A 26,744-nucleotide genomic window follows, 5' to 3' on the forward strand; every position below is an offset into this window, starting at 1 on the left:
AAGTCTTTCCAATTCATATCAATTTTTTAATTCACTTCTATACACGCATACATACATACATACGTACTTATTTGTTAAAGCAAGTATTGCATGACATATTAATAAGGACAAGAGTTAACAGTTAAGCCAATTTGTGTAAAGTGGCAAACAATAAAAAGTACGTATTTGGTGCGCTTAAGCATTTATTATAAAAATATCTCACACATACCTACATATAAATATATATAGTTGTATAATTAAAGCTACCTACAAACATACAACCAACATATACATATATTATAGTATATTATACATATATAAATTTAGTAGATACATATCCTATGTTCAGCTATTGTGAAATGTTTTATCGTTTACTCTGAAAATCTATTTGCAAATTGAAATTAAAAATGAATTTAAAAAAATTTATGATTTTTATTTCTTATGTCTATTGGAGTGATTAATTAAGGTTGGTATCGGAATAATTCCAAAAATTCGTTGGCTGATTTGCGATAGGGCTTGGCACTCATGTTTGCATGTTCTCCAAATGGCCAATACCTCATTTTGGTAGCTGTAGTAAGTCTGTAAATACTTTTCACGGATCCATGTAATAAGTCCTTAGTTTCTGCTTTCTCGCATCAGTTTCGCTATCCTGTTCTTCTTCACCTGATCCTGCCAACGGAGGTCTTTCCCTTCTTCTGCTCCCCCCGACGGATACTGGTTGGATGAATTACTGTGGGCAAAAAATAATAAGACTTTTTAATTTAATTTTCGCGAAACACATTTTGCAATTTTTTGTTTATGTTGGTATGACTATCAGAGACATCACTGCCAAATGTCACATCAAAGTCAAAATCATACGTGTTTACTATATGCTTATCTTTCTGAAGTACATAAAGTACATTCGGTGATTTTTGCGAGGACTGAAATTATTCAAAAAGATATTCTATTAAATTTTATGAGCGGTATCAAATTTCTGGTGCCTAAAAGGTACAAAATGTCTTCGATGATAATTGTTTGTCGCAAGCAAGTGTTTTTGATTGGCACAAATTATTCAAAGAGGGAAGGCCATCAACTGATAATCAACATGTCGACAAAAATAAGGAATTGGTGCATGGGAATCTGCGATTAACAATCAGAGACCTTACTGGCATCGTTGGAATATCGGAAGTATCAATCCATTTTGAAAGATCAAGGGTCTATGAGAAGTGAAAGCACGATTGGTTCTAAAATCACTCAGTCTATTCGAAAAACAGCGCCTCCTTAACGTCTGTGAAACAATGCTTTCCGACTTCCAGGATGTCAAGACATGTATTATTACTGGTGAGGAGTCTTGGATCTAAGCATACAACTTTTACAACGTGACAAAGGTGAGCCTAAGCCGAAAAAATTACGTAAAGCAAGATCAAAATCAAGGTTACAATGACAGTTTTCCTGGATTATCGAGGTGTAGAGCATTCAGAATTCCTTCCGACCGCCCAAAATTTTAACAAGGAATGCTATTTATGTACTATTATGCGTCGTTTGCGTGAATTTATTCGTAAAAAGAGGACAGAATTATGGGTCGGAAACTCTAGGTTTTTGCACAACGATAATACACCGTCGCATATTGCATTGATTCTTCGTGAGTTTTTTGCCAAATTTTTAACGAAAAATCGTACGCAACTACTATGGGCTATTCAGCAAACTCAAATCAACGCTCCGAGGAAATTGTTTTGAGTCGATTGAAAACATTAAACGCGAATCGCTACGCGAATTGAAGGCTATTCCGGAAATTGACTTTAACAACACGTTGAAACTATTAACAACTATTTCGAGGATTGGAAAGAGAACATTGGTAGAAGTGTATTGGAACAAGAGGGATTACTGTGAGGGCGACAACAGATTTTGAAGAATAAATTATGAATTTTAAAATTATGAACAAAACCTTACTTTTTGTTCATAGTGTATATTTTTTGGATTCGTAGAGAAGGGCTCCTGAATTAGTCAACTCATCTGCTTTTTCGTAGCCGAAAATTTTCTGTCTGTGTAAACGATCGCCTTCTGTGTTTCCCCGTAGTTGCTCAATAGTACTTTACTGACCTTCTCTATGTTTGGTACTTCGGCTTGGAAAATTTTAACTGAGTTTGGGAGAAGGAAAGAAGCAACTGAGTAACCAATCACCATTTTAGACGTAAGTAAGAGTTAGACTGAGCATGAAGTATGCATTATGACGAACAGCTTTCCTCTCTTACGCAATTTTTGTTTCATAAGGAAGTTTAACAACGATTCTGTGGTCATGGTAGTGATATGCTCACTTAGCGGACAGCTCAACTCATTCTTCTTACGGTTGCAGGACAAGCAAAAAAGGAGATGTTTTTACTGTGTTCACGTCAGGAGACTTTATTTTGCAGTTACCAATGCTTCAATTTATTTTACTCTGTCTCTGGGAAACATTATTATCTGTTTGCATCTTTGGTGATTCTCTCGTCCCAAATAAAGCTTCGATTGCTGACATTTGCAGCCAGTAATCACCCTTATTTTTCTTTTCTTCCTGCTGGAGCGCTTTTATACAATACCCATGCGAAAAAGGTTCCGGTCCTGTAGGCCTGGTTGGCGCCACTTCCTTAGCTAGATGATCATCCATCTCATGTCCTTTGTTCCCAGAGAAACTGAGTTCATATAAACTGAGGAAATACTTGAAAATTCGTACAAAAATAAAATTTAAATAAGATTTAAAGATAAAAAATTATTGATATTTGAAAAACTTATTTTTACAAATTTTCATATTGGACTGGAATATACCAGTTGATAATAACCGGTGTCTAAGGTAATAAAGAAGAAGAATGAGATAAAATTCAGCTACTTAGACCCAGAAGCTGACAAACAATAGCTGATTACTATGTTTAAAACCAATTTTGGGGTGATGAATTTTATATTTAATACAGCCACTGTATGTCAGTGCGCCTTCGGATAGGCTAAGTTTTTGTATTTTCCGTTTCAGCTGCCTTTGTCGATACTTAGCATTAAAATTACGTATGTGTTGTTTAAAAAATTAAATGAATTCTACAATCGTATGAACAGTAGTTCTTTAGAAATGAAATTAATTCTATTATTACAACTTTTTCGATTTTATATGCATACTCACATATACTTTGTTTGACGGTTGTCAACCATGTTACTAACCTGTGACTTATTTACAAATAATTTTGGAGCTCGCTTCGTGTAGCAGGTAATGTGGGCATATTTCTTATAACTTAGATAACTATTATACCTGATTATGGTGGCTTACAAAGTGTATAAGTTACCATAGTCATATCAGTTACCTACTGAACTCGATTATCTCGTTAAATATATATTTATTATATTTGACTAAGTTATTTCAATCGCAAGGCCTTTATCTTACTTTCTCCAAACTGCTGTAACAATTCGTTAATATGTATATTGACCATTGGAGCTGGAAAAATCTTTATAGCTTTTAATATGGTAGATTGACTTTTGAGCGACACAACTTAGTGCCGTTGATTGTTTGTACCTTTCATTGCGGTGATTTTATAAAAACTGCTTACAGAATTACAATGAGTTATAACATAAGCAAATCTTTCAGACTTTCATCTTCATTTTCGTTTAGCTCTTCATAACTTTTTAATAGAGAACGAAAGATTATTAAACAATTCTTTTCAGAATTTAATTTTATATTTTTGAAGACCTTCGCAAATGAAGTCCCAGTTGCCATTCTAGCTGTCAGCCTTCAATACCCTCAGAGATCATCCATAATGCTGTCATTTCTATTATTTTTACTCCTAATTACGATTTACAACTTAACTTTATACACCAAAGAAAACTCAACCGTACAAAAATCGTATGTTGAATTGTCATCGTCATATCACATTATATTAATAACCACTACAATTGAAATTAGTTGTCGAAATGTCAAAAAGGAGTTCAGTTGTTTCAATTTCAACTCAACTTAGTCGAGTTGTAAATCATTATGTGGGCTTTGTTTGTCAATATTTATTAGTCTTTAATATTTTTTACAGAATATTTCAAAATCTTAGTTTTCAGGCAGTAAATTCAACTAAAAATCAATTGCTTTAAGCCACTGAAATATGAAACAACTTCTTAGCATTTTCTTCGTATTTCATGATTTTCTTATAGTGTCTTTACCTATGCTACAGTCTCTAAAATACAAGTTCTAAAAATTCAATAATTATTTTAATGTACGCTATTATTCGTATCTCGCTCAACCTTAAATAAACAAATGAACAATTACAAGCATACTCTTACATATATAACTAGTTATGTAAATGCATTGGTTAGATGACATGAAGGATGTATGTACGCAAATGTTATGAACGGTAATGTTGTTATGGTATTACGAGTTTCACACAAAAACAGCAAGTTTGCGGCCAATACCGGAGATCAAAACTTGTGAAACTGATGTTAAAAGTCACAAGTTAGGGTCTCAGGGAATCAGCCATACAAACACATCTTAACGCAAAACAAAAACAACTTAATTATTATATATAGCATACGTATGTATGTATTATAATTAAACAACAACACTATGCGAGCATTACATACAAACTATTTGCTGCTCATTACAAAACGCAAAAAAATTTCAAAATTTTATTGAATGATTTTCAAGCACTTTTCAACTACAATTATGGTTTGTAGAGAGTTTGCTTTATTTATTTCTATTTTTTCACGTTTTCAGCTCTTTGCACACTCAAAACCGCTGCTTGGTGTCAAGCAAAGAAAGCTAGCACGTTGTATAGCATGCCGTTAATACTACTATACAACCTACTACCTCAATTTGCCAGAGAAATGTTAAACTACTGGAACCAACCCGCCCATAACCCACTAACTGTAGGTCCGAAAATGCTAGGCATTTTTAACGGAGCCATTTGTCCTTTGGTTTTTTTTTGGTTCCTTCAACACGTTGTTTACATTGACAGACTCCCATAATGCCGGTCTTGCAACACAAACAACAGCACAAGTTCGGATTTACGGGTTTCTGTTAATGGTCCATAGCGAGTATGCACCATTCTGTTTCAAGTTGTACTCTTAGTCATCCATTTGGTTGTAAGTTTTTGTAGGTTTCTTGTTTTTGTTCCCAAATACAATATTATCTTATAGCCAAACACTCTACCATATGCTGCTAAGATATATGTCTGTTCCTGACAGAGCTTCGATTTTAGAGAAAGGAATTTGTTAATTTTTTGTGGAAATCCAATTGAGGAAGTGTCACCAAAAGTGTTCGTTTTCGCTGTGAAATCCAAATATTCTATATTGACAATAATGTGTCACAGTACGACTCATCATATACCTAGATTGATCTAATAACCAGATCATATACGAATTTCTGAGGGTAATTTGTCGCTTACTATACTCGTATAACATAACCTCAAAAGAGCAATCACCACTTGAAATTTTCTTCTAATTGACAAGACCGCCATAAGCGATCAACGTAGTATAGTATTTAAAGAACCAAATTCTCATTACGATGAAGAAAATATTTGAAAAAGAAAACTAATTTCATTGAATAATTCTTGCCTTCTCGAATGTTCTCACAACATAAGGAAAGTCATACCTTAAGAGTAATGCTTTCATGATAAACGTCAGCGTAAAATTTTTCAGCTGTACTAAGGGCTATTGGGTCTTACTTAGCCTTTCACTTGTCGAACAATGAACCAGAAATTGGAGAAGACACCATTAGCAGACTTTTTTTTATACAGTTGAACGGATTTACGTAGTAGAAAGATGAACTCGGCTTCAAAAATATTCCTGTACAACGTTTTTGAATACTGAGAATACGTTCCACTGCCGTCATCTGGAAGTCATAAACAATATATTAATAATTATCTCAAATATAATATTAAACAACTAATACTTATAACAATTTTTATTGCCTAGTAGCAGTTAAAGCTTTAAGCAGACCTCGAAGCTTTGAATTATTCGGGTTCCATTCTTCCTTCTTAACTTATGCAAATCTGAGACATTCTGTTGAACCAAATCTATGAAACCTGTCCTAATTTAAAAACCTGAAAGTAAAAAAGAAAGGATATTAATAATTGCTGATAAATTCTTTTGAATACCAAACAGTCAAAAAATGTGTATATGTTATCGATTTTATACATATAACAATATATATTGGAAACTTTTTTAAAAAATTAGCTCTTATAGCGTTTCTGTACAATCCCTTGTGAATTATCACTAAATTCCCAAACTCTGTAAACTAGAAACTTATTGCTACTAACAAACATTTTTCCTTCGAATCATCTAAGCATTAGAAATATATGTACTATATGTATAAACCTGCATAACTGTGTACCTATAAAAATAACCGAAAAATCGTTGCTCCTTTCATTGTTGCAACACACTTGTGTGACTGCACATTTGTTGCAACTGTTGATGTTTCTATTACGGCAATAGAAGTCACATTAGCAACATTGTTGCACAGCTATGTTTGGCAACATAACAATGACATTAGACGGAATGTTTGGCTACATTGTAGCGCTGAGTGCCTGTGTAGCCTGCGTAGGAACATATATTTTTATGTGTCTGCAACAAAGTCTGCAAACGTGCTGCAGCCGACTATGCACCATAAATGAAAATGTGTGTAAATATGAATTTTTGTTGTAATTTCGTAGAAAAGGCAAAAAGCGCAAAGAAATTTGTGAGCAAAAACAGTGGTAGGAAACAACTGATTGAGTTGGGTAATAATAAAGCAATTGTTCTTTGTTTATAATTTGGTGTATATGTATGTACATATATGTATATATATAATTTATATTAATATATATTCATAATATATATCTTCATATATAATTATTATATCTGTTTTAGTTTCACTCCAGGGTTAAAGTTTTATATTATGAATAGGCACAAGCGTGAGTTGAATAGTATCTGGTACACAAAAAAATCCATTTTCTATATATTTTTGCATTGTTTGCCTACTATAAAGTATATTTGCATTTTTAAATATATAAAATTGGAATTTGACTTTATCATTAGAGATCAACTAAGGTAATAAATACTGCTGCAAAATCAATAACATTACTCTTGTGTCAGATTTAGAATGAAAATTTATACACGTGTAATAAATATATGTATATATATTTATATAGACATATAGATATTTATAACAGATTCGATACCATAGTGCCTTTATGAGTTAGGTATCTTACCTGCAACACAAATTGAACTAAACCTGGGATAATACTGGTTTTTGTATCCTGACACTTACGCGAGAAGTTATTGAGATATAACTCTAACCCTTTATAGAAATACTAAAACTTGTCACTAACGATTAATAAAAATGGATTCTCAATTTTATATGACTTATCCTAACCTCCAAAGAGAGATCACTATAGATGATGTTTTTCCGGTTTCATTAACGGAGATGGGAATAAGCCATGTACATATTCTTAAAATATATAAACCAAATATATATTCTCGAAACTCTAGAAAAACTGTATAGTAGGTTCTTTCTTAAATCTCAAAAATCGCTCTTTTTAGGCTGTGGTACTAGGTGTGTTCCTTAATATCCTATCTATGAGCTTATTTTACCAATGAAATCCAGAAGATATGTTAATGCACATTTTTATTTAGTCTAGAAGAAGGGGTTAAGTCAGTCTAGCATTAGCCCAAAATCGATTTTCTGGCGAAAAATAATATGTAATCGGTGTAATAGTGAAACAAAATTTTCCTGTCCAATCCGTTATACTATATAATAGTGTCTTAGCTTTCGTGTCAGTAAGTTTAAGGAGATAACATGAAACAATGAGAGTCAGCAAATCGAATTTTGTATGATGCTCGATTGGTGAAATAAGTAAAAAATTACTGTTTACATACAGAGGATCAGAGACAGACCAGAGGATACAAAGGATGCACCTCCCATTGTTTTAAGCTCTCTGATTTCAGTACAGCTTAATAGAGATTTTAAAATCAGCTATTTGGAGGCTGTCACGCGTATCTTCAAGAAAATTTTAACTGTTTAGTAACATTATTTCGAACGCCACGCGCGATTTTATGTTATTATTGAGATATTTTTAGAAATAATTTTCTGTTGATTCCTTTGATTAAAATTTGAGCTTTATAAGTCCACCATTTTGCAAAGAATAAATTATATAAACATACATTTTATTAGAAACTCCTATGACGCTTAAAATCCCCTTATTATTTTGTTTCAGATAACACGCGTTTGTAGAATCATTTTCGCCCTTCGAGGCCCTTTTGAAAAATGCGATTTCGAAATTGTGTCTGAGTTTTTCTCAGCTGTTGTTATATGAAATAAAATATTTCTTACTATCATATAATTGACTATAAAAAAGGCCAGATGCATTTAAGAAACCATAAATTCAATAGAATGCTAATATTTTTGTATCCTTAATAGTGTGTATTAAGTTTGTCAGAAGAAAACTTCGCAGACCTTATAAAATATACATGAACTAGTCCCTCAGCTTTTGAGATATCAATATGAAATTTTGAAGGCGTTTTTTCTTTCCAAAAAACAGCTTATTTGTCGGAACCACCTATATCGGACAACTATAGCATATAGCTGCCTTAGAAACTGATTAAGGAAAACTCTTTAATTTGACGAGCTATCTTCCAAAAATTTGGCAAAGGCTATTATTTAAGGCAATGCTACAATCTTCGAAGAAATCGTTCAGATCGGACTACTATAGCATATAGCTGCCATAGAAAATGAACGATCAGAGTCAAGTGCTTGTATGGAAAACTTTTTCATTTGATGAGATATCTTCGAAAAATTTCATATATAATATTGTGTTAAGCAACGTTATAATCTCAGAAGAAATTGCTCAGATCGAACCACTATAACATATAGCTGTCATACAAACTGAACTACCATATTTAGCTCTTTCATTTGACGAGGTGTCTGGTATTTGTCAAAGATAAAAATCAGAATATATAGAAGTATATTTTTATATCATTTTATACTATAAAAAATGCAATTGTGAAGGTTAGCGTTTTCCTTGTTTAGAATTATATTGAGTAAAGTTGTGAAATACATACTATGTCCGTTTGAAGTGATTGTTGCAGGAAGCATCAGCAGACTAAGAAAACAGATGACTGTGTTTACAAGCATATGTAAAACGAAGAACTTTTCTATACATAAATACATAGTTATGTACATACACATGTACGCAGTACAAACAATTATATAGACATATATACATATACGTATTTAAACAATCATATACATATATGATATACAATATATGTATATAGAAATATCAATTTATAAACATTTTCTTATATTAACGTTTGCTAAATGCATAGCAATTTATGAATAAGCCTAAGAATTGCGCATCCACACATATTTACGATCTGCTATTTACATTATATGCATTTATAATTACCAATACATACACATATATACAAAAAATAAACACATATCTGTGAACTTTAACACGCGTATGCAAATAAGTTCATTGATTTAAATTTTCAGTGTAGAATTCTTGCTATTATCTACACGTAAACACACAGGCGCACATACACACTTATATATAAATGATATTTTGCACTTTTTTATATATTATCACCTGATTTACTATGCACAACTATATATTAACAAACATAAAACAAATAGCTATAAGGTGCCCTTCGCTATTTTATGGCTGTTGTAAAAGTTATATTAGTATTTATGGACACACACACACACACAGTTAAAGTGTGAACTATTTACAAGACTTTACGGCAGTTTCCTTAATATTTTATTTGTGCATATGTGACAAACAAGTTTATTTTTGTTGTTTATTGGGTTTGTATTTTAATATTTTTTTTTCTCTCAGTTATCTGTTTCCTCTTTAGTACATGTTTTTTATTTTTCTAATATTTTTTTTTTGTTCTCTTAAATGTTTATTTTTCCTTCTTATTTTATTTTTTTATTTCTATTAATTTTTTTTTTTTTGCTCACCAGCGTATTTTTTCGCTTTTTTGTTATTTTTTTTTCTCTTTTAATTTATTATTCTTTCTCTTTTTGTTATTTTTTGTAATTTTTACTTTGTTGTTGTCTCCGAATACTGTCTGGCAATCTGGCATCTTGGGCCACACATCGCTCGCGGATGACTAAAAGTGTTGCAAGTGTGCTATTGCTGCTAGCCATTCATGCTGCCAAGCAACGTTTATACTGCCAATGCGTTCCTGTCACGTTCATGGTGTTCGACAACAATAGCAACAACAAATCGGTACATAACTACTCTCGCATACATATTTATATATCAGCTAAAAGCATATTAAATATATATTATTTGTTAGGTAAATACCTATGCACGGCGCTTTGTTGTTGTACTTGATTAATTGTTGCCCGATTTCAGGTGTAAATGATTTTAAAAGTCACTTTACAGCAAACGCAAATTATTATCGGTTCTTCCTTAGTCGGCACCTAATTTCTTTTCATGGCTCAGTTGCCATTTATTCATGTGTAAGTCACTGTTGAACTGTTTATTTGACCAACTGACTATTTAGGCGACTGTCTATCATTTACTCTGTCTAGTTATGAAATTGGCAAGAATACCTTACTGCCGGCTGGTCATGCAATGTATGCGCTTTTTCTACGAAATATATATTTTTTTATACATATATACAACACCAACAAGTAACATTGTATGCAGCACCTAAAAGGGGTGGTAAAAGGGGTGCGCAACAACAGCTTTGTTGCAGGAACATAGATTCATACATATACATAAGCGTAAAAGCCGGCCGGTTAGCTGCCTGTTTATCTATTATATACCCAAAAGCTTCTACATACATATACATATGTATGTCTGCACGTCATAAATAAAGCTATATATGTATATATATACATACATATATACAGATATATACGAGTATAAGCAACATAAGATGTGCAAAAGCATGTTGCTGTCATGTCTGGCTGGTTATGTGCCTCTTGCCTTGTTGTTTTTGTTTTCGTGTTTGTTTGTGTGTCTGCCGCTGCTGCCGGTGCTGACTGTTGACTGCTTCGAGTTCGTTGGCTGTACCTATTTTTCGTTTGGCCAGGACCTACCTCAACAAAGTCGCATTTCCACAAGTACACATCGCACATACACTCACACATACACACATAAACTTTGTATGCGGCGTATGCTTTGCGTAAATACTACACATTTTTTGCTTTGTTACTTGCTTCCTTCCTTTGTGTCGCTGCTTCGTGCGCTGTCACTGTCACTGCCGTCAGCTTCGCTGCTGTTGCGTTGCTGCACGACGCCGTTGCGCTGCTCAGCAGCTTAATTTGTTGTTATTATTTTTGTTGTTGCATACGTTTATGTTTTGGCTTGCCTGCTTTTTCTGCGCTTTCGCGGCGCTCTTGCCATTGCAAATACTTTTTACGTTTGTTTTGTTGTTGCTGCCGGCATGTTTCGAATCTTACTGCTTTCGCATGTTCTCATTGTGTTGTTGCCGTTACTTTTGTTCTTCGCCATAATATGTTGTTAGTGCTTTTGTTGTGCTTTCTTTGTGCTGCTTTTTAATTCCGCTGTTATTTCAAAAGTTTAATCCGGTTTGTTGTTGCTTTTGTTGTTATTTTTGTTTTCTTGTTTTCGCTGTTGCCTTCATCAGCGTTGTGTCCTTAACTTCTGCAGCGCAGCTCGCTCTCTTTCTCTACATCTCTCTCTCGCTGTTTTACTTCTTTTAATGGCAATCTTATTTGCTCTCTGGCATCTGTAATTTCTGCAAATAATTTCTCTCTTTAGCCGTTTCTCCTGCAACATAGTTAAGAAATCGGATATTTGCTTATGAAATACAGTTTTGGCCAAACAAATAGGCACACTAGCACCAAAATTGTTATTTAGAGGATGAAATGATTCAAGGCTTTTAATTTTTGTTTTATAATTTTTAGTGTTTATAGCTATAAGGTATGATTATATTATTATAGGATAAGTGGAAGTTGTATTACTCTTCAGCGCCTATAAATATACTTAATTTTGTTTTTGCTGTAGTCTTTCTGCAATCCAGATGCAGCTATATCCAATAGTAATACTGTATCGGCTGTTCGGGAAAAAGAGTGGCTTCTTAGAAAGCAAAGGATGTATGTATCAAGTTAGCAAGATATCTCGAAAACTGAGTATTAAATCCTCGCAGATGTTGATCATAGATGATAATAGCATAATTTTCTCTTTCATAAAATGACAAGCAGTCGTTAATTTTCATCTTTCTTCTTCATCTAAAGGTAAAAGCTTTCCCAATATGTATTGGAAATGAGGAAAAAGTTAAATAGGTTATTGAAAAATGTTTTGTAGACTCGAGTAAACTGATTTTAAGGTATTGATAAATTCATTCTACCCCTGATAGCCAAAATAAACTTCAAAATACTCAACAACTACTTCCGTGATTCATTGTTTGCTCCTCACGAAACGAACTTAGATATTTACAGACATACAAACACATACAAATAAATTACACACATACATATAACTGTGTTTTCTCTGAATGGCCGAAGTGCTTACTTGTGGTTGCATCATTTACCTGCCTTAAGTTGCAATTAAATGCGGATTTTCTATGAAAGCTTGCGAGCATAAGTAGGTTTTTGTGATTATTCCTGCATAATCTGCTTATTTATGTAATAATAAATATTTTTGTAATTACTAGAAAAAACGTCTGAGAAGATAATTAGGCGGTATGTGATTTAAGAATGCCATTTTCGAGTCTGCAAAAGGGCCTACTTTTCATTATTGATGGCGGTAGTAAAGGAAAAGGAATCTAATTTCTTTCTTTCAGGCTTTATTAAAGAAATTTTTGTGTGTGTAAAAATTTACATTGATTTTTGATTTTGTTGTCAAATAATCGACAGTGAGGCCGCAGAGTCTGTTAAAATTCACGTCAAGCGCAGGTATCCTAAACGATGACTACTAATCTTGGACTTAGCAAGTGAGCTCCATCTAGTGTTGCAAACGATCAAACTGGTCTACATATGTATGGCTTATTGGTCTACAAGATTTAACATAACCTAACCTTATCTTGATGTAAAATAGCGACCACTGGAACAATCAATAGAATCAACTCTTAAAATGGTGGCTTTATGAATCGTTTTTAAAAATGCGGTTTAGAGAAAAATGCTTTTAAAGTTTTTTGTATTGAAGTTGATAGGCCCAAACGCTTCAACAAGACAGCGAATTGAACAGAAAAATCTTTTTTTTACTATTCTAACTATTTATTTATGTTTTTAGCACCCCACTTAGTACATAAAAATGTAAATATTTTTTCATCTTAGACTAGTCTAACACATTTTTCATAGTTGATTTATGTTCAAAGTTTTGTATTTACCTTCGGTGAGGAGAGGCGTGGAAATTGTGATTAGATTCGCGTTCAACGACTTGAAAATGAATACAAGAGCACATTACATACAGTAAGTTTTCTTATCAATAGCTCACGTGAAAAAACTATTGACATCCAAATTTTAAACATGCGCATTTTTCAATTTTAAAATTTGCAATTTTTTTCAGTTTTAACAATTAATACACCTACAAACATATTAGTATAAATCCAACAAACGTAATGCACAATTACATACATACGTAAATTCCTCAACTAATCTGTCTATGACCGCAAATAGATGCCTTAATTAGTTTTCCATGAACAAATAAATCATGTGTGAGAGCCGTAAATAGCTACGGGGTGGGAACTGAGAGATGAGTGAGTGTAGAGAGTTTTGCGCTGACCACAAATGCGTGCATTTTCATGCTCTATTTGATGAAATGAAATATATAATTAATAAAATTATGCATAAAGGACATGGCCTTGCTACAAAATTTATATCACGTTTGCCATGAAGTTTGGCATCAACCTAAAAAAATTTCGAGTAATTTCTGTATATGTATATGCGAACTAGTCGCTCAATTCTTGAGATATCGGTTGGAAATTCTGCACACCCCCTTAATCCTCAAAAAGCTTATAATTTATTAGAACCTAATTGAACCATTACATCATACAGCTACCATACAAAGGAATCGCTCAAAATCAGGTTCTGAATAACAAGAATATTAGGAACAACGAATTATTAAGTTGATTATATCTCATCTACATAAATATATAATACCAAATCTGAAATATATTAACCATATGAACCCACAGAATACCCACTTCTCTGCAGAACCATTGCGAATGCAGTACAAAAACTGCACAACAGCAAAAACAAACAAATAAACATAATTATAACAGCCAAAGCAAGCACTCATATTAATGACCTTCCCCTCCATTAAGGTATAGTAAGTGCACCTACATTGCAAAATTGATGCAACATTTATGCTTGCACACATACAAATCTACAAATGCATACATGCATGAATATAAACACATTCATACGCATACGCAGGCAAACAGCTAAATCCATACCTGACAGGTACTACCCCAACTGAGAGCTACCTAAGGTGGCACCGCTGCGTATACGTAACATCTGCGCACTTGCCACTGTATGGCAGCGGGAACAAGCCGACAATTTGTAAAGTCGATTGCGTAGCTTTAGTAGGTGCTGCACAAACACTATTGACAGCAGCAGTAACAACGACAATAACAACAACAACAAAAAGCCAACATAAGCCCGTAGTTATAGTTGAAGTTTGGAGCGTGCTCAGAGAGCCAACCAGTGTGCCACAAAATATATTTTTCGTACTATAAAATTGGATAGTAAACTACTCATGGGAGTCAGCAACTCACTGTCATAATAAAGTGGCATTTTTGCTGCCAAAACTGTGGAAGCGTTTTGTATTGTTCAAATCTACTCTCATACTCTTCATCTCTTTAGTATAAATTTTTTCGCTCTCAAATAAGTTCTCATGCACCTTAACGCGCATACTTTGTAGCATATTTCTAGGCAGATAATAATTTATAGTTGTTTTGTTGTTATTGCAATTACTATTATTTCTGTTATTATGGCATTATGAGCTGCGCTCAATGCCATTGCCATGGAGCAACGTGTCTCCCTGAACTCCATTTTGGGAGTCAATGTTACTCGCTGCTTGGCGCTACAACAACAGCACACCACATGCATGAGCTCACACATAACTCCGCCTGGGAGCACTGTTTGGAATTTGCGCAGCGCACATTTATGCTGGCTTCTTGCAGCTGCCACTGCTGCTAGCTCTGCTGCTACTGTTGCCGCTGTCGCTGCTCTTGTCGCTGCCATCGCTTTGATTGTTTGTTGTGTTCGTGCACATTCGCAATGCTCACACATTCCACCATTTACTATTTATTCCATCAATCGTTTGCCGGCTACATTCGTTACGCTGCTCAACGTTGCTTTGCAGAGTTGATTAACCTTTTGCCGTTATGTTTTGCCTTGCCATTCGTGACTTTGTATTCGCGCCGCCGCTGCTGTATGCTATGTGCTGCTCCAACGCGTCCATCGTGACAACCGTTGCTCCGATTTAAAGTTGTGGTTTCGTGGGATAGGACGATTTCGCTCGGTATGCTGTTGGTCGCCTCGCCTCGCCTCACATCGCTTCGCCGTTTCGTTGCTTGATTGTTTGCCGTTTTGCTGTTTTGAGTGATTGTTTGATTATGTTTGACTGTGTTGTTATTGCTATTGTTCTTTATCGTTGTTCTTCCTATTTGAGCAGCAGTCTTTCTGCTCGTTGCTCATGTGCCGTTGCTTCTGTGTATATCAGTGTTTGTGTGTGTGTGAATTTCTTGTTTGTTAAAGTTGCTGAATGTTTGTTGTTTTGCTGTTGAGCCCTCTTCCCGCAGCCACTATATGATGCTTAGTGTCTACAGTTGTTGCTCGCATTGTTCCCGTAGCACTGCTATTTTCATATTTGTTTGTAGCCGTTTGAATGTTGTGTTCGTCTACGTTTCTTTTCCAAGCTCCTTGGGTCTTATTTAATTTTTGCTCTTTTTTATTCGGTAAGAGCATTCTACATATATAATTATATATACATATACATATATGTATATAACTGAATGCGTAAAAATAACTATTTCCTACATTGTATTCGTCTATTTTTACGATGCTGTTGTTGCAGATCTTTTAAAATTAAATGTTCTATGCGCACTAAGGACGAGAAGGGAAGCATTATTGCTCATAATAAATATATTAAATTAATATTTTTCTGAGATCATGAGTTTTGGGTTACCACACTGTGAAGATTGGCTTTAAATATAGATCTCATGATTATATTGATCAAATTTGAAATGCCGTTTTTCAGCTGGAGTAATAATTAGACTTATTCGACGGATTGGAACTGCGTCTTTTTTTCTCCACAGTGCTTATTCGAGCCTTAGCACGGCCGTCTTTAAACGCGTTTTCCTCGAAACTGTGTTTTAGAAGTCGGTTGGCAAGATTTCTCAAGAACTACTCAACTGATCGTCATGAAATTTTAAAATGGGCTTTGAGATACAATTCTTTACTCATGTAACCCCTTAAATCTATATGCTTTTAATAATACCTTTTCCGTTGTCGACTCATTTTTAGCTACTGAATGGTTTTTTCCGCCTTTTCTTCTTTATGGAATTCTTACTTTATTATTTGGGAACACATTGCGGGGACGGCTTCTGGCTGCCAAAATATCAAGGTCTTTTGACAGCTTTTTCACGGCTATATTTCTGTATTCCAGTACCGAAATTAGATGTTATATCATTGATTCTTTTTTACGCACTCCCGGAATAGTAGGACTTCGTTTTCAAAAGATGAGATTGCCTTGTGTTCTACGTAAGGATTATAATGACTTAAGCTGTTGGCGATAGTTATGCTGAACTCTTTGCTTACCAGTTAGTTACGAATATCTGCCTACATTTGAAAGATGATTGGTCGCGGGGAGCCTAACTCAGAGATCCACTATTTCCGCACCAATCAACATTAAGTTTATGTGAGCTTTGGTTCTCTAATCGGAAAAAAGGAGGTGTTTAAATAGTTAGCTTCCAAAGAAATGGTTGCGAAACAAGCTTAGCGAATACAGCTACCTACAAGTATAAGATCGTGAGGCTGCTTTGAAAATCACTTCCGAAGTTGACGAAATTCAGAAAGCTTGTGAGAGCAATTATGGGTTACTTTTGCTATTAAAACACCGAGTATCCTCTTCGAATAGCAAATCTCCAAATTATTACGATTGACATCCAGGAAGACGAATTCAAGTGAATACTTGTACTTGTATATATGTAGCTTATCAGAGACGACTACCGCAGCAAAAAGAGAGGAGAGAATCAAAAGCATCGCAATGTGACAGCAATGGTGGTAAACTTCATGCAAAGACAGAGACTCAGACTGGTTCCGGACAGACATTCGTAGATAGATAGACAGGATGAGATGAGGACCTGCATTTCCGCCTAACGCAATTACTCGGTGACCATGGGTACTTTAGAAGCCACCTATACAAATATCGTGATGACTTTATTCCATATTGTCTGAGGTGTACAGTGTGTACAGAAGACTCTGAACATGTGTTCTATCGTTGCTCTCGGTTTTCAAGTATAAGGGAAAAGCTGAATACCACATTTGGCGGTAATCTCACGGTGGAGAATTTGACTGTGCTTTTGAGCGAGTCCTCCGTAAAATGAAAAGCTGTCAGTGAAACGGCAGCTCTAATTATGTATGCCAAGGTTGAGACATTTACAACAGATTAGGCGTCAGTCAGGTTGTACAATAAATCTTCTTCTCTTCCACGAAGCAATACTTGTCCAGTGAGCCCGTGGGAGAGGCTTAAGATGAAACCGGATTAGGTTTAGCGGATTAAAGTCACGCACTACGCTTTCGCTGCTTCCTCCTACTATAAAAAAAACATGCTAATTAGTATAACAACCAGACCTTACCAATTAAATAAATAAATATATTCTGTCCTCTCAGTAACATTATACTATAATTATATATGGCATACCCCATCTTCATTTATAACAAAACTATTGTGCTGTTTGTAGACTAGTATGGCTTCCAGAGTCTTGGGCTCAACCTATACAATAAAATTAATTAGCTAGAGGTCCAATAGGCTCAAATTTATTGTTATCTCAACTTTTCTGCTGATTAATATCTAAGCTTATTCCAATCGATTTCCTGAGTTAAGTTGGTATATTACTAAAAAGCACAGGAAAATCGCCTTAAAGTGGGCCACGTATTTATATAGAAAAAAGTTACAAGTATTATAAAACTACGAAGCTAACAATCACTTAGTGCGGTTTAGTAATTAAATTTGCAAATGGAATTAAATATGAACTTAGTGCAACGTTAAAATAAAGCTACCTGTATTATATGCAAGAAAAAATATAGAGCTCGTTGTATATAATTAAGTCTACATATGTAATTTATTCATGTTTACATATACCTATACATAAATATGTATATATTCATCTTTTATGTACCCCTGCCTAATGGCGGTTTGGTAATTGTAATTGAAATTCGGTGATGAACCGAGCAAATTTCATAGTTTAACAGTGATTGGCGGTGCACCCACTGCCCTGCACACTTATCCACAAACTCACACTCCACTATCGTAGTATAATATAGTACTTGTAGGCGAGCGTTTGCCAGTCACCCATACAGCTGCCTGGGTGTATGTGTGGTGTCTCTGTGCTTATGTAAGTCAGTCAAGTGTTGTTGTTCACTTACTTCACGTTGAGCGCAACTCTCTCGACTACAACAAATGTATGAAGGAAAAAAGTTACTGTTGTTTTTACGGCTTAAAATGTTGTTGTTGCTATTGCAATATTGAAGTTGTTGCCGCTTTTGTTACGACGCCGTTGCAGTGTAACTCAATTTTACGTTGTTTTTGTAGCGCATGTGCGAGTGTATGAGTGATGGAAAAGCGCTAAGAGCCAAATGTGGCGAAGTGTGAGTGTTTGAGGGCGTATGTGTGTATATGAGAAGATATATATGTGTGTGTGTAGCGGTGTGCTGTGTAGATTTGGTGTAGCACTTCCGAATTCGCATGCGGTTGGTCGGCTGGCATTGGTGTGGGTCATGGTCTGCATGCGGAAAAATGTCAGCTGAATATTTGAAGGCAGGTAGTAGAGGCACAGCGAAATATACAGAATACTGCTATACACAATTATCTGTACATATGTGTGTATGAAAAAGCGAAAATATGTAAGCTGGAATATATATGTATAAGCTTATTTTGGCCTATGCATGAGTGGCGTTTGCCAACACATGTGTTTGTGTGTGCTCTTGCAAGAATTGACAATCGTTGTGGATTTTAATAGTTTTTCGGCATTTTTCGGCAGTGTTTGCTATGGAGTGTTTTTCCTCTTTTTCTTTGTTGTAGAAAATCGTTTTTCTTTGTTTTAAGACTTTTTCCGTTTGGTAGCCTTTTTATAGATTTTAAATACGATTTTATACAGACATCTAGATATACGTATATATTTATATTTAGTTGTGGTGTCCACCATTCTACATCTGTGCCAAGCTATACGCTTGTCTTTCTGAAGTACATAAAGTGGATTCGGCAATTTTTACGAGGAGTGAAATTTTTCAACAAAAAAGTAAAGAAATCGGTTCTTGACAACCGACTATTAAAAGTCAGAGATCTTGCTGGAATCATTGGCATATCGAAAGAATTGGTGAAAACCATTTTGAAAGATCTTTTGGGCCTAAAAAGAGGAAAAGCACGATTGGTTCCAAAAATCACTCAAGTATTTCGAAAAACAGCGTTGCGTTAATGTCTGTGAAACAATGCTTTTCGACTACCACGATGTCATGAAAAATATTCTTACTGGCAGTGAGTCTTGGATCTATGCTTGCGACCCGGAAATCTATCGGTCAATCCGTCGAATATTGTCGAAGCGATGAGCCGAAACCGAAAAACTACATCAAAGCAGCTCAAAATTCAAGGTTATGTTGACAGTTTTCCTGGATTATCGAGGTGTGGTGCACCCGGATTCCTTCCGACCAACCAAACTGTCAACTAGAAATACTATTTGAGTATTATGCGATGTTTGCAGCTGTTTGTAACAAGCGGCCGGACTTATGGGTTAAATTTTAAATTATGAACAAAGTCTTACTATTTTTTGCCCACAGTAGTAAATGCATATACATATACTTGTATGTATGTGCGCTGTCCTTACTCACCACTAGCACCACTCCACCTTTTGCAACGCAAGTATAATTGCGGTTCACCATTTTGTATGCGTTTGTAGATGGTTAGTTATCAGTTTGTCAAAATCTTACAGCAATGCCAATTAAAATTTCATCGATAAAAAAAAGCATTGACAGAAATAAATATCAAATGAAGGAGTAGCCAGCAAATAATATTGTTGTAGTTTTTGATGTATGTGTGCTTGTAATGTTGTTGTTTTCGTGTGTTTTGAAGCGTATTGTGGCCGTTTCTTCATTGCATTTTCGTTTTTAAGTTTTTTATCGGTTCATCGCTCGGTTTTCTTTAATTTCTTTCCATATCAGTTAAATACAGATGAAAACACATATAGTATATGTATATACTTTTTAGGGTGAGTCACATGTTCATTCATTTCTAATTTACTCAACTCTAGTTCATAGAGTACAATGACTTTTGTCGAACTGATATATCACTTATTTCTTCCGATGCTTTTTCAAAGTAACTATACCGAAGCCTTTCATTTGCCAGTTAGAAAGGCAGTGACGGCAAGAGAAGGACATCCCTCAGAAAGAATTTACTATCTAGATGTGAGTGTGTGTGATCGTAGCTGGGAAGATGGGCCACAGAGAAGACTGGAATCGGATAGCAGTGATTATTCGGAAGTTTTAAAAATCCGTACTGAAGGCCTGTCAACTGAAGGGCGATAGAGATCGCAAAAGGAGGACACCTTCCTCATAAATAATTATCCATTAATTTTTAAGTATGTGGGATCGTAGAGAAGAAAATGTGCCAAGAAGAGTGTAACCGGATAGCAAGGTCTATATTTGAACGTCTTGAAGGTGTAATAGAGCCAATTGGGATCATAGGTTGCATAAAATTTTTCAGGGTGCTAATGAAATATTGTTATGGTTATTCAAGGAATATGTAGTTCGTGTAAAATTTGGAAAGAAGGTAGACTGGGAACGAAGTATTTCTTCCAACATGCTATCGGTTTCGTATGTTCCCTCCAACTTAACCCTCTAAGTAAGAATTAGTCGAAGAGATTTTGGGATATCCCTATTTTTCTCTGCCCAAACCCGACCGGAACCGGGTGGTAATGTCCGGGTTCTTTGGATCTTGCCAACCGATACCAAATTATGTCGACGACCTTAAGCCTCGTGGGACTTCAAAGTAAAAGATAGGAAAGCTCATATGGTCATGGAAGTGAACTCGACACTGTCAAACTCGGCGGTTCGTCAATCTACTTATCTGTTGTCAGAGTCTCTCAGCTGTTTAAAGGAGATTAAATTGAAAAAGATGAAGGCGTGAAACTTACACTTTCAAAGAGAAGATTGAACTATAAAATGACACTGAAGGTGAGCTTCTAAAAACTAGTTTGAAGAATAAATTCTCTTCTTATTAGTCTCCAGAACTAAAAGTTGGCTTCCGTTTATCTCCTACTTTGTCTGTTCTGATGGCATCTCAGAATTAAGCACAAAAAGTGGCAAGCTTCCAGTCTTCACATCGCTAAACATTATTACTATCACATTTTTAATAAAACAAGCTTCAAAGCCAATTACAACTACACACCCACATATTTACAGCTCTACTTACGTAAATAATTTCTTTATCACATACATAATGTGCGTTAATTAAAATTAAAGCACAAAAACCGACATTACAACAGAAGGGCATAACAAAGCAACTAATTACAAAAAAAGTGAAAAAGTCAAATTGAGTGGGAAGCTGCTGCGTTGCAGTAGGAAGCAGTTCAAGGCGGCACCACGGATGCGCACATGTCTCAACGGATTCGGCAAGGCGCTACCGAGAAGGGTAACTGTTGGAGCGCTGGGAAGCGCAAGTTGTGTGGCATGCCACAAACGACAGACGAGATATGAATAAAGATATAGTTTTGTGCACGAATGTATATAAGAAATGTGAATTAAGAAACGCACTTTAGTATGTATGTGTGTGTGTAGTAAGTATGTATATGGTATATATGAGCTGCAATTCTTTATTCCTATTATTAAGAAGTTGAAGTTGAGACTGAGGGGAGGTCAATCAAAGTCGTTGAAAAGGTGCATGCCGTACAGTACTGTGTACAGTGGTGAGAAAAAATATAGCAATTTATGGGAACTCATGACGGCATAAATGCCTGTTGGTGGAATATACAGTTGTAGCTAAAAAATATTGTCTTTCAGACGTAGTATATGCGGGAGCCAGTGCCTCAATTTTAGAGACATCGTTCTTATATTGTGTTGTCGAAAAAGTCTTTTCGTATTTTTAATCAAACTTCAACTTATTTTTTTATATAACTTTAATGATATATATATAATATCATTCTGGTCGACCACTTTTTGCCATTTTTCCGCTAGAGACAATTCCATTATTGTCAAACTTTCCTGGTTTCTCGGCGAAAAACTGCGACAAGTAATTTTCACAGGCGTCTCTTGAAGCCAACTTTACTTCATTAAGAGAGTTCTGCATTGACCGAAACAAATGGTAGTCCGATAGTACAAGGTCTGGCTATATGGTGGATGCCTTAAAACTTCCCAGCCAAGCTCACCCAGTTTTTGCCGCTGCATCAGGGATGTGTGTGGTCTAGCGTTGTGCTGATGGAAGACGAAGCCGTTACTGTTGATCAGTTCTGGGCGTTTTTTTCGAACTGCTTGCTCTTATCTCATCAGTTGTTGACTGTAAAATGTAGAATCAATCGTTCGACCAGGCTGGAGCAGCTCATGGTGGATGATTTCTTTCCAATTTCACCAAACACTAAAGGTAAAAAAAAAGCTTTCGAGTCATCAATCCAGGCTTTGCGATCTTAAGTTGATAATAATTTTTGAAAATAAATTCACTATTTCTCTTAATAATCTAAAGTCTCTTAACACTAACGAAATAAAATTGAAATACTATTAACAAAAATATTTCTAAAAAGCTGCTATTAAACTGCACACCACTGTCTTCATAGACGTATATGCACGTATGTATGTACATACGCATAGAGGTCGGTTTATTTTTATTGAAAAATAATGCCATAAGTTGTCGAGCAAAGCCAACAGCAGATCAGCACATATTGCGGAGGTAGGAGCTAAAATTATATGTAACTATATGTATGTGAGCATCTGAGTACGTACAAACACGCATTTAAGTGAGTTTGCTTATTTTTCTTGCTCAACGCTGCACTGAGCGCACACACATAGAAATATAAGAATTGCGGTGTGTGCGTGTGTCTTAAATGTCGAAGAACATCGAACGCCCTTGCCCACCATTGCTGCGCGCCACTTGCATCACGCTTTGGAGCAGGCAGCGTAGAAGGCACCACACAAGCACTACGACGATGAAGCGAAAGAGTTGCAAGCGGTTAAGGGGGCCAAAACTGATATTTGCAGAGCACAGCTGCGCGTATTGCAGATGCAAAGTGCCACAGCAGCTACACACCGCCTCGCATATAGCTGCCACTGTGTGCTTAACAGCATACATATACATATGTGCATATATGATGTGTTTGTGTGAAAGTATGCGCGGAAGCTTATGTAGTACATACGAGCGCAAATATGTGCGCGCCGTGGCTGGTAGGTAGGTTGTATGCGGCAGACAAGATGCAATTTCAAAGGTCAATGACATAAACGTGCAGCATCGTTGGCAGCCGCAGCAGCAGAAACGGCAGCGAACGCAGCATCAGCGGCAGCATGCAGCATGCGCAGAAACAGCAACAACAACAAACTTGCAAAAGCACCGGTGAGTACCTCGAGCTACCAAAGTTGTGTGGCAGCGCATCGATTGGCATTGAAAGAGCGCAAAGAGTCGGAGCGCTTGCAGAAATGAGCGACAGCAATTCTCCGCCGCACACACAAAAGCATGCATAGCGTTTTTGACTTTGTAGTGGTAACTTTTAGTTAAGCTAAACTTGCATACAGTTATAACTGGTACAGGTATGTCAATACATATACCCTTTGTGTGTGTTGGTGAAAGAGTTGGCACTTCCCCGCCACACAGTGACAACTAAAAGCACTCATTCACACAAGCATGCTGAGATTCTGGTGCAACCGCACTACCATATGCAGGCATATACATATTATCATGAAAATAATATTAACATACACACACTCACATATACATAGCATTTATAAGCAGCATTTATATTTGCAAACTTGCAATCACCTTTGTTTATTTCTGCTGACGTTTGTTTCTCCTCTCCTTTTGTGTTGTTATTTTTGCTTAATGCACATACAAACATATATAAATATATGTATATGTATGTAGATATGTACATATGTATATCGAACTTTTGTTATCGCAGCCTTTGCTCAAGGGTGCATAGTGCTGCCTTGCACCGCCGCGTCCGGCTGCATCGGCATGCGTTTCTCGGCTAAGTAGCTTCGATTGCCTACTAATGCTTGGCTTTGCGGTGCGTTGTAAATGTGGCACTGCTAATAGTTGTGTACTGGAGCATGAGCCTTTGACTATCCTCCCAACACACTTGCCTATCTCAGTTGAGCTTAATTTGACGCTTCACAGTAATAAATGGCGCAACGCCACGGGAACATAATCCCTACGGTGTATGCTCAGTGTGTGTGTGTGTGTTGATGGACCTTGTTTACAATGTAGCTGCTGCTCTAATACTACTAATTACGTAAACGCCTTTGAGGTTTTTATGGTCCACAATATGTTAGTAAATGTCTTGTCATAATTTTTGGGAGCCATGAGCAATTTGCGAAAAAAATTAGCTTATAATAGCAGCTAAAGAGGAAAATGGCATAGAGAGCTTGTAGCGATGCTCAAATAGATGGTTAGCTATAGCTAAGACAGTAGGCATCTTCAAAAGCTGTTTGGGACATATCGTGCACGAAATATTGACCACAAGAGAACTATCGGCGCGATAGAATGCGCTCTTTCTCACTGCGGACAGCAAGCGCTACCGTGGGAACGCTTTACAGCGGTGTTTGTTGTGGTGGTGTTCGACTCCATTTAAGCGCCGTCGTAGGAAATTCAAAGTTTTTGTTGTTGTTCCTGTTGTTGTGGTGGCAAAAAGTTTTCCTAAAATAGCTCGGAAGGATGCTGCCGAGTTGCTAGTCCTTGACCGGTTAAAAATCCAATGACTTCAAATAACCTCACAAGAAGTAGTTTAATGGTGTTCAAACACAAATTCTTGGAGGACATTCAATTGAAAAAGCGCCTCTTGGGTGCAGATGATTTTCTTAAAAAAATCATTATGGTTTTCAAGTTGTTTTAAGGCAAAACCAAAATTATAGTGGTCCAATGGCTTCCGTTCTTGAGTGAGAACAATTTTACGCGAATGAAAGCCCAAATCCTTTCTCAAAGTCCGCCAGGGAACGTTTTAGGATCGAAAAATTGCAGACTTCAGCAACACTTGCCCGTTTTCTTTACTTCGAGCGGTTCTTTGTCTTATTGGGACCTGAACGTTATGGAAATAAATATTCGCTGGAAATTTTCAAAGAATAGCGAGCACACCACAGACCATTATTATGACCATAAAATGGCAAAAGCGCAAAAAAAACCGCAGGAAAAGTTGCAACTGGAGAAAGATTATTCCGACAATAAAACTGAACAATTTTTAAACAATGTTTTTGCGTGTATCTTTCCATGATAAAATTTAAAAAAATCGAGTTTTTTTTACATATATTGAATGTATTTATATTTGACAATATTTTCCAAACTTATGGTTTATGCGGCAAATAGTTTTGGAGATATGAGCTTACTTGTAAATTTTTTAAGATAATGTAGTGCTCTCACAAAACTCTAACCGCTGTTTCACAGATGGTGTTCGCTTAAAATTTTCATACGGCTTATATAACCATCCATAGATAAGATTTCTTTCAGGGACTAATCGAAGTCACATGATTTTTGACAATACGAGTACTTTCAACTTTTTATATCATACTGAAGGGTGAATTTTTCCTCAGAACATGACTTTGTTTGATAAGCCGGCCATTTGTCAAACATAAAAATTTTGACCAATTCTTCGTTTCTTACCTATACTCATTTTTATTAAGGGGTTAGATGGGTTTACGTGTTTCAAAAAATCGACAATTTTTATTGTCTTATGCACCTCTGGAATATTGTGCTACATTTTCAAGTTGATCCGAGTAATAGTTTCAGGCGAGATTTCTCAGGACTACTCAACCCATCTTCATGAAATATTACACAGGTCTTTGAGATACAATTTTTAAAGTCTTGGACAAAGGATTTTTTTCGATCAAAACCATTAAAAAAAAAAATTTCGCGACATTTTCACTGCAATTTAAATGTTTTTGTAAAAATGTCAGAATTCCAGTTTTTTTTCTTCGTTCAAACTCTAAGTTAAAGTTCTAACTGAAACACGTATTTTTTACTTTAGATGATCCTGTAAGGTGTTATTCAGCCAAAGCGGGCATCTTTTTCTCGAGGGGTCACCGGAAATGGCGTTGCAATGGCAATGGCCCCTAAAAGAAATAGTTTGCTCTTCTTTGCAATGCATTTTTCTGTTAAATAATACATTTGTTAGGGCTTTTAGAGCCAAATTTTTCATTTATTTATTATTTTTGATTATTTCTGATTTTATAGCTTTTACTTTATATCCAACCTCGGTTTCTTTTAATTCCACTTCATTTTAAATTAACCACTGACTCAATAAATATTTAATGGCAATATCATTTTCTGCACTGAACTGCTACATATAAGAAAATATTTTAATTTATTCACTTTTTATATTGTTTTACCACTCATTTTTAATTTCTTATTCAAATATAATTGGCAAGTTCAAGTGGCAGCAACAGCAATTGCTGGAAACGAGTTGCCGGAAATGCAATC

The 26,744-nt window shown here is 35.6% G+C and overlaps 2 long non-coding RNA genes across 2 annotated transcripts in view; both read right to left on the minus strand.

Moving 5' to 3' along the window:
• Window positions 1-158: 158 nt before the first annotated feature.
• Window positions 159-1,990, minus strand: LOC125775843 (uncharacterized). Its single transcript, XR_007421413.1, has 2 exons — window positions 1,909-1,990; window positions 159-709 (listed from the first exon to the last, which is right to left on the minus strand). It is a non-coding gene; the product is annotated as an uncharacterized LOC125775843 (long non-coding RNA).
• An 11-nt stretch (window positions 1,991-2,001) lies between these two features.
• The window catches only part of LOC115066477 (uncharacterized), a 56,140-nt gene continuing 31,397 nt past the window's right edge, over window positions 2,002-26,744 (minus strand). Inside the window, exons 3-4 of the long non-coding RNA XR_007421415.1 lie at window positions 5,849-5,999; window positions 2,002-5,788 (exon numbers count right to left, since the gene is read on the minus strand). This is a non-coding gene — a long non-coding RNA (uncharacterized LOC115066477). The remainder of the gene's footprint in view (window positions 5,789-5,848; window positions 6,000-26,744) is intronic.

The sequence above is a fragment of the Bactrocera dorsalis genome, chromosome 1 (genome assembly GCF_023373825.1).
Source record: "Bactrocera dorsalis isolate Fly_Bdor chromosome 1, ASM2337382v1, whole genome shotgun sequence".
Classification (NCBI taxonomy): domain Eukaryota; kingdom Metazoa; phylum Arthropoda; class Insecta; order Diptera; family Tephritidae; genus Bactrocera; species Bactrocera dorsalis.